Below are 7,829 nucleotides of genomic sequence, written 5' to 3'. Positions count from 1 at the left end.
AGACATTTATTTATGCGAATCCTCGCGCTGGCGAGCATACTGCCCCGCGCTGAGAACATAAAGAGCAGTGCTACACCCTTTTTTCACTTGTGCCTTTCAGGTGAACGACAGCCACTGACCGACAAGAACAAAACCGACCAGACTTACTTGGGCAATAGCTTCGATCCTGTGTATCAATCCGTGAATCCGTGAATCCGTGGGCGGTACATACGAATACTGTTGTAGTAAGACTCCATATCAATCCGTGAATCCGTGAATCCGTGGGCGGTACATACGAATACTGTTGTAGAATGTAAGACTCCAAAATGGTGCACGATTGCTCAAGTAAATCCTCCTTTAAGCAAGTGCTCTAGAACATTCCACCAATCGTCGTGTCCTGAGAGCGCACCCCTTTCTAGACGAGGACAGCCTAGTCTGGATTGCCAGTTCAGAAAATGTCCGGCTTTAAATTCGAGCCGTCACTAGTCGACACCCGAGTGAGAAGCCGAAAATGGGTCTTCGCTCGCCAGCTATTGAGGCCTATTTATTGAATGTCACAGTACAAGATTGTTCTTAAGCCAATAGTCCTCACTCAGACCTGGACGACGGATCAGTACCAACGCACCGAGCGGGACGCGAACTGTCAGAATACCATGTATGGTGGACATACTGATAGTGCGCAGAGATAGTTAAACCCGAAGAAAAGGATTAGAGCAAAGTCTTCTCATGAGTGGCTAGGTGCAGGTGGTGAGTTTGATAGTGTATGCATCTGCGATTGCGAAATGACGAGAGGGAAGAGTCCGGAGAAAGGAGAGAAATACTGCGGATGTACCATCATCCCGTGTATGGCTGTGCCGTGTCATGGGTGCACTGACTTTTCTAGATGGCTCCGTAACAGATGTCGTGGTTAACGTGAGTAGACCTAGGATGTGCAATTTTGTGAGTATCAGGATTCGAGAAAGTAATGGCACCTGTGGGGAATGGTCATGCCATTCTACTTCCCGATTTCTCCCTAGGCCATTCTCGAACGGAGGTAATGGTTTCTCGGGCTTTTGTCCTTTCGTCCTCTTTCTCCCCTGGAGACAAGCGAGTTGCCGGCCACAAACCAATTTTCTGATCAACCGAAAGGCGCTGATGTTGACTGTACATCCACATAAACGGGGACTTGCCCGTGATTGGTTGTGTGGAAGCACGAATAGACAGCAACACCATCGATACCGACACTTCCCAGTCACCTCATCTGGCCGCCAGCCACTTCTTGATAGTTCGATTATTACACGAAGCTAGACCGTTTGTTTGCGGGTGGTATGGCGCCGCCACCAGCCGTATGATGCCCAGCTTCTAGGGGAATTTCCTAAACACTTCGCTCTCAAAGCAAGCCCATGATCGGCTAGGACCATTTTCGGCACCCAATGGTTGGTCACGATGTGATTCACTATGTAATATGCACGCGATGGAAGCACCAGGGGACAGTAATTCTCCGAGGGCAGGTTTCCACGACAATTTCTGTGGATGGAAAACAGAAACAAGACTCATACGCCGAAGCAATACTTAAGCAATACTTACATACAAATCAATCAAAATGTCAGACACCGTATACTACAACTAACACTCCGCTGATCTTCGCGGCCCGTTGAACCGGCACGGCTGTCGCCTCGACCCACCTCTACAGGTGTTCTGTCATTATCACGATATTGATTTCCGCTGGCCGTCACCGGAAAGGAGCCACGACTTCGGCGGGTTATAACTTGCTGATTTCTGATACAGGAATGGGCTGCATTTGATGGATTGCCCCTGCTGTGTCCCCTTAAATAGTTCGGCACAGCTAACAAGACACCACATAATCAATCACCTCACTTCTCACCCCGGGCAGCTTACTCTCTGCCAAAGTAAGTCTTACGTCTTGGTGCACCTCGTGCGTCACATTAGGCGGCATTCGACGATGAGCTTCCACCTCAAGGCATCACTGGGTTTCCGTGAGGGCTCCACAACGTCCCAATCAAACGGTGTTTCTGGAAATTATGCCAGCATCATTCACACTAAGACGATCAAAGTGACTTTGGAATTTTTCCCATCCCTTCCCACACTCTCCGTTTGCAATGTTCCATCCATCAAACAAGCTGGCTGCAATCTTCCGTAGCACGGGATTCTGCCGTTGCGGTTGCGCCAAACTTTCGGGGCCCAGTTTGACGACGGAGTTAGTGGCCAGAAACGTGATCCTGGGGGCCTTATATTCAGCCTCTGGTCTTGACAGCCAGTCAGCCAAGTGGCTCTCCTTCCCTGACCCGTGCTGTTTTTGAAGTCGTATTCTTTCAACCGAAGCCCCAATCGTACGAATTTTTCGCGAGGATCTCTGGTGGTCCTGACCCACTCCAGGGGGTTGTGATTGTTCTCGACATGGAATCTTTGTCAAAGCAGATATGGCCTACACTTATCCAAAGCACAAACGATCGCTTAACATTCTTTCTCAATGGTCGAGTATTTCCGTTCAACGTTAGTCAGGACACGACTGTCCTACTCGATATCTCCATTCCTCTGCTCTAGGATTGCGCCGATGCCGTGATCACAAGCGTCCGTTGCAACACTGAACATCTCTTCAACTCTGGGCAGTGTGGGGGTCAGTTGCTGATCCAACATCCGCGCTTTGACACGCTCGGGAGCCGCATGTGCTTTCCTGGTCCATACGAATTTCCGATTTTGCTCGAGCAAGTCGTAGAGTTGAGCAGCGATCGTGTTGAAATCCTCAACAACCCGGCTGTAGTATGCTACTCCTCCAAGAAACTGCCGTGGCGACCACTTTGAATTGGGAACAGCACAATCCTCAATCCTTGCCAATTTTTCTGGAAGTGGGTTAACTTCTCCATGACCCACTCTATGCCCCAGCGGTGTCACGGAAATTCGAGCGAGCTGTGTCCTGGCTTCATTCGTCCGCCAGCCAACCTCCCGGATCCACTTCAATACAGCGCTCAAGTGAACTACGTGCGCTGGATCCGAATCGCTGGACACAACGATATCGCCTCCGTACACGGCAACATTCAGTAGTCTCTTCTTCAAACGAAGCATCAAGCGCCGAAGTGTGTGTGGCGCATCCGACAAGCCAAACCGCATTCTTATTAAATGATGTTGAGTTTCCCCAACCGTAAACGCCGTTTTCTCCCTGTAATCCCCCTTGATAGGTGCGGAACGCAAGTCAAACGCAGTGAAATATCGAGAATGCTGGAGGGAATAAAAAATCTCCACAACCGAAGGCACAGCTAAAACCCGATCAAAAGTCAGTTCATTCAAGCGCCGGGAATCCACGCAGAACCTGCGTTTTCCGTGCGCCTTTCTTACAAGCACAACTAAAGAATTGTGCGCACTATTGGTTTCTTCGATTATGCCAAGCTTCAACATCCCTTAAAATCTATTAATGGGCCTACTCCGGTGGACGGAGCGGCAACCGACGGGGGCCATAAGGTCGAAAGCACTTTGACGACAGGGGAATTTCGTGTTCAATCCACGGGCAGAAGCCAAACGGATCCCCATTGCCCTTGAACAGTTTGAAATAGTCCTCGACCACGGACTGTACTGAAGCACGTTACAAAGCGGAAGCATTCCTTCACTCACGGCGGAGCTTGGATAAACCTCAAGTTGACTGCACCATATCATTTCGCCATTTTACCTGCGTTAGATTTACTGCGGAATCCACGCTCTTGAGAACGTCTGTCCCAATATTGTCTTGCACATATGGAGTTGATCAGGGACGCGTGCTGCAAGGGCCTGACGCCTAGGCTCATTGAGTGCATTGATAATCCATCGACTTTCAGTCAGTATCCACCCACGGCGCTCGCGGCTAGCGCGCACGGTTTACGGTCAGCTTGGTTCCCTCCTAGCCTCAGCGAAACCCCGACTCCTGCATCAACCAAGCACAGCTCCCTCTTTACGCCTATCTCGATAACGGCCTATATGTTAGCCTGTGTCACTATGCCAATTGCAGCCCACCCAGAAAAAGAGGAGCACTCCAAAATTTTATTATTTACAAGCGGTCGGGTTGAACGACTTTGACTCCTCCAGTGGACAGGCTTGTCACATTTGTAGAACCGGCCGTTCTAGCGCGCCTCCGCGATCCCGTCTTTATGACTGCAGGCTTTTTTGCTTGCTGGTTCACTCTGGCCTGCAGTTCCTTCCTCTGGTGAATCATTCTTTTCCCACGACCGCAACGTTGCATGTGGTGCCTCGGCCGATTCGCGTGTCAGACGCTCCAGGTGCTCTGCAGTCAAATGGCCAGTTGCTCCCGCCAACCGCAACTGGTTGCCGACCGAAGGCTGCACATTTTCAACGAACTGGGCTACAAGAGCATCATTCGTATCGGCCCATCCCCTCATCCGAGGGCGTCCCTCCTGGTAGCATCAGAAGCCGCCACGACATTCTTCGTAAGAGGGCCTTCAGCGATGTCAAATCGCTCCAGTCAAGCATCCTTCGCAACATGCTCAAAACTTTCCAGGAAGTTCCAAACATCACCATCTTCATCCTTGACATGGCCACGGTACCCAATGAGAGGCAGAAGGTGTTTGCTGCGGTGACGTTTATTAGAAAACACCGACTGAATGATTAAAGACTACTAAAGAGAAAAAACACTCATATGCACCTTTTGTTTATGAAAACTTTATATCCGTATTCCTCTTGAATGCGTCTTCCTAAACTTTCCTGGATATTCATTGACGACTACTCAAATGCAAGCGAATGCGAAAAAGCAATTCCACCAATTACTTAATAAATCCCACTTTCAAATGGACGTATACGGAGTAACAAGGCAAAATATCACTCGCATACCTCATCAGTAGTATCCACTGTTAAGCTAGTACCCGAATTCCGCTAAGATCCGCAACTTCTGAGCCACACAGGTCCACAATTTCCCCCCACCTTACGGCCCACTGTTTGTACAGTAACCTAAATGGGATGAGCGCACGATCGGGGATGGTTTGTTTTTGCATTGTGATCAACGCCCGCCTAGAGAACAAAAACTATCCACCAATAAACTGGCTGAACCACTTGAAAACAGTGGAGCATGTCATGGGTGAGTTTTTTAGTTTCCGCTGCAATAATAATAATACTAATGTTTATTCCCAACTTGTGGGTGGAATACTGCCTGGCATGATCATATGTTTACAGCAAGAATGAAGTATGACTGGGGATTTGTAGTTGTGCGGAATGCACAAAATGAGTATAATGTCATAGAGAGTTCGGAATATTCGATGAAATAGTAGTAACGGGTTTCTTTCCGGTGGTCGTTGGCTTGTTCGCTGAGCTAGGCAGTTTGACTGCAAACGTTTCATCATCAATCGAGGTGACAGCATCAGTGCGTTATAGTGGAGCGTAGTAGTGAGTAGCGGTGGGTTGGTGGTTGTGCGTTGGGTAGTGTTATGCGTGTGTTAATATACGTGCTGTTAGCGGGGGATGACCTTTGGTCGCGATTAGTTGTTCGGTAGGGTGATTCCATTGGTTGCTCCGTTGTCCTGTATCCCCATTCGCCGATGCCCACGTGACCTTTGAGCTTGGCACCCCCTGCCGTCGTATGCCGTCCCTGCCGTCCCCTGGTCGATGCTAGATTGACCTTTGTCCTTTCCAGTCCAGGGTTGTGACCTTTATTGACTTGCCTCCAAGGAGTTCCTTGTTCCGCTGTTTCTGAATCCAATATTCGGTCCTCCTTGAGTTTTCCGGCTGAGTTGTTGGTCTGTTGCACGTAGGGGTGCGTAAATTGGGTCCAGTTCGATGCACTGGTTGATCGAATTCGCCGCGGAGTACCATGCTTCCATGAATTCTGTTCCATACCTCGTGCCGCCGTATGCCAAGATTTCTGCGTTTTCCAAGTTGAATTTGTGGCCTTCTTGGTCCTCGTGTATAGATATAAAGGACAGGGTGTCATGCCTCCTGACGGCCGCGTTGTGTTCCTTTATTCGTGTGCATAGTCTCTTGCCAGTTTGTCCGACGTAGAATTTGTTGCAGTTGTTGCAGTTGAGTTGGTATATCACATTGTTCTTCTTGGTTTTGTCCGAGTTGTCCTTCGGTCTAGAGATTAATTTCCTCAGGGTGACACTCGGTTTGTGGGCCACAAATATTCCTTTTTGAGCCAATAATCTGGTCGCGAGTTCTGATATATTCTTGATGTAAGGCAGGACTACCCGTCCGGTGGCTTGTTATTGCTGTTGCCGTGGTTGGATTGTCTTCTTCTTCAAGCTTCTCTTGATAAAATTCCTTGGATATCCATTGCTCTGGAATACCCCGAGTGGATAGTTTTCTTCCTTCTTCCGCAGTTCTGTGGTGCTGCAGTATGTCTCCGCCCTCTTGAACAAGGTTTGAACGCAGCTATTCTTGTGGCTTACTGGGTGATTGCTGTTGTAGTTCAGGATTTGATCTGTATGGGTCTCCTTCCGGTATACACAGGTTTCCAGAGTCCCATCCATCTTTCTGTTCACTAGAACGTCTAAGAATTGTAGTCGATTGTTTCTTTCCAGTTCGATTGTAAACTTGATATCTTCAAAAGTGGTGTTGAGCAGTTCATGTGCCTCGTGCACTGAATCCCGTTTCATGATGACAAAGGTGTCGTCCACGTAGCGGATCCAAAGTTTTGGATTGATGATCGGCAGTACCGCATGCTCTAATCTTTGCATTACTGCCTCAGCAATAAATCCTGATATTGGAGATCCCATTGGAGTTCCTTTCAGCTGTTGATATATTTGTCCATCGAAGGTAAAGTATGTATCCATGCAAAAGTCCAGCAGTTTGCCTATACTTTCAGGTTTCATGGTTCCTGTCGTGTTGGGCTTAGTCTGAAGCAGTTCTGCTATGGTTGTCCTGGCGAGGTTGTGGTTGATTGAAGTGAACAGCGATGTGACATCAAATGAAAGCATGACTTCATCGTCTTCTATACTGACGTTCCGTAGTTTGTGTAGGAATTGACCTGCATTATTGATTGTGTGTTCCGATCCGCAGATTAAGTATTTTAATCTTCTCCATAACTGTTTTGCTAATTTGTAACCATAGTGTCTTGCTAGGGCCTGTGGTGTTTTGCAAATCAATGTTACATTATCCCCATTTTCTACTCTCTTCATATAAACTTGAATTGTAATTTGTAAACACTGTACACGTATCATGACATTTTGTTTTATTGTACCAGTAATTACAATAAAATCAAAAATGGTGAAATACACATTTTTCTTGGCGCGAAAAAAACCTGACCCAGTATCCCAGCCTGCCTACGAACACCCGTTGCCTATTCTGAAGCACACCCGTACTGGTCGTACAAGCAAGACTCCCGTTCGTTTTGCAGACTACACCCCATAAAACATTTTTACCACTATCGAGCGTCAGTCCCTTATCATTCCTAACGCTCTAGGGGGAGTACTGTGGTATCTTGCAAATCAGTGTTACATTTTCCTTATTTTCTACTCTCTTCATATAAATTTGAACTGCAGTTTGTAAACACTGTACACGTATCATGACATTTTGTTTTATTGTACCAGTAATTACAATAAAATCAAAAATGGTGAAATACACATTTTTCTTGGCGCGAAAAAAACCTGACCCAGTATCCCAGCCTGCCTACGAACACCCGTTGCCTATTCTGAAGCACACCCGTACTGGTCGTACAAGCAAGACTCCCGTTCGTTTTGCAGACTACACCCCATAAAACATTTTTACCACTATCGAGCGTCAGTCCCTTATCATTCCTAACGCTCTAGGGGGAGTACTGTGGTATCTTGCAAATCAGTGTTACATTTTCCTTATTTTCTACTCTCTTCATATAAATTTGAACTGCAGTTTGTAAACACTGTACACGTATCATGACATTTTGTTTTATTGTACCAGTA

The sequence above is a fragment of the Opisthorchis viverrini genome (assembly GCF_000715545.1).
Source record: "Opisthorchis viverrini unplaced genomic scaffold opera_v5_103, whole genome shotgun sequence".
Lineage (NCBI taxonomy): Eukaryota > Metazoa > Platyhelminthes > Trematoda > Opisthorchiida > Opisthorchiidae > Opisthorchis > Opisthorchis viverrini.
This window is presented reverse-complemented; position numbering follows the sequence as displayed.